Source organism: Chaetura pelagica, unplaced genomic scaffold, assembly GCF_000747805.2.
Source record: "Chaetura pelagica isolate M959 unplaced genomic scaffold, ChaPel_1.0 scaffold47, whole genome shotgun sequence".
Classification (NCBI taxonomy): Eukaryota; Metazoa; Chordata; class Aves; order Apodiformes; family Apodidae; genus Chaetura; species Chaetura pelagica.
In genome coordinates this window covers 2813831-2815954 of record NW_009954140.1, presented here as the reverse complement: position 1 = coordinate 2815954, position 2124 = coordinate 2813831, and positions in this window count along the sequence as shown.

The following is a 2124-nucleotide window of genomic DNA, read 5'->3' as shown; positions in this document are numbered from 1 at the left end:
TTCTTGTTAATTTCTGTGGTTACTGGACACCACTAATTCCCTGCATTTCATTTTTTTCTTTTACAATGTAGTAAATGTGGAAACAATCTTCATGTTTTGAAATTAAAAGTCAAGGAAGCAGAAATGACTGACAGTCATGGTTTATCTTACATTTTAAGAATTGTTTTCCTCTGCTGCTTAACCCCACTTTGGCTGCCTCTTGGTTAAAATATTTCCCATGTGTGAAAATATCCACAGATACTCCAGTAAGATGCTGTTACTCTGAAGCTTGCAATGTGTTGGCATGTTATGGCTGAATACAGAATTTGTCAACGTTTGCATTACCACATACCCTTGTGCACAAGCTATGGATAACCAAGGATTTTGTAAGGATGCTAGACAGAGAATTGTGTCCCTGCTCTGTCACAAGCTCTCCATGTGACCTTGGGCATGTCACTGGCTGCAGTTATGGCATTATCTGTACAAAAGGGAGAACAGTACATGGAAGGTTGAGAGGCTCAGACAGGATGGTAGTTAAAATACATTAAGCAACCTCTTCATCTTTGAAACAAAGTAAACAGTGACCCAAAGCAGAAATCCTTCCAGTTTCAATTCAGCATTCAAAGTAGAGTTGTTCTTATTTCTCTTGCTTTGATACAGTAACCCAATTTTATACCACATCAGACATGTCATGGTGCTTTTATTTCCCGTGTACAAAAATATGTGAAAAAGAGGAATGGTAACAAGAGAGCTTGCTTCACTTTTAGAAGGTGATTCCCTCAGTTGGTATTTCTTGACACAAGCAGATGATACATGGCCACAACACAGTGTGTTTGCAGCGTGGCTTGAGAGCATGGATTCACACCAGCACTGCAGAGGGTTCTGCTGGCAGTTTAAGCACAGAGCTGAAAACTGCAGACCCTGTGTGACAGTCCCCAGGCTCAGGGAAATGGCTCAGCCCGTGGGGTTGTGGTGCTGGTCACTGTTTCCAGGCAAAGATGCTCCTGTGTCAGCAACATCTGCAGTTGTGACACACAGATTACAAAGATACCACTTCAAATCTGACAACACAGATATCAGTACTGTATTATAAAAATGGAATTTAAATTTATGTTGACTTTGATGGGAAGTCCATTTACCCACAACCTTCAGAAGTCATTCCTGTTTCATTTAGTTTTCTGAGTATGTAGACCAAAATCAAAATTTGGAGACCATATTTGGAAGCTTGGCCTTAGAAAATGTCACTTTCCAATAAAAGTGCAAGAATTCAAGAGAAGAACACAAATCACATTCAGATTTTCATGGGTTGTAAAGTTCACATACATGGGTTCCTGATGATGGTCAAATAGAAGTATTTGAAGAAGTAGAGTTTAAAGATTATACACAAGTACGCATGGGATTTAGGATTATCTGAGTGTATATGCTAGCATTTTTTTTGTTAGTGAGTGGGAAGACTTGAAGTACATAATTTTAGAAGATCAGAGGAGTTGTAAGAATGCAAGAGCACTTCAAGTCTTAAAAGAGCTAGGTTTCTATGATATGAGATCAAACAAAAAATCTATGTTAAGAACATTTTTATGACAGCGATTCACTTGAATAAACCTAAGATTTCTTTTACCAACCAATCCTTTTTTTTTTTCTAAAATAGTATTTAATATCTGAAGTTATAAAAAATATTTGTAGTCTTGAAAATTATTTTTATTGTCTATTTTATGTACTATACATGCCTCTTTCAGGAATTATTAAAGAAGCATGAGTCATACGGCACTCATTTACTCTTGGCTCATGGCCATCTTCAATATATATTTTGCTATTTTCAAACCATTTGTAGGTACATATGCATGAAAATATTGTTGTGTCCAGTCCCAAGATCACAGTTAGCACAGCAAAAATTGTTCATCTATATATTTACAAAGTTCTAAAGCACATAAAATTGTGCCTTATTTTGTAGCAAAGTTTAAACTTTAACATACGCTGGGTTGCATATATAGCAACAAGTTACAATAAAAATCTGAACAAAGACAACCAATAAACAGCCAAATTGCTATGTACAAACAAGGCAGGAAGCAATTAAACACTGCCTTGCACATTTCACTTAAATTACTTTTTCTCTGAGGGGAAAAAAACAAACAACCCCTCTTTCCC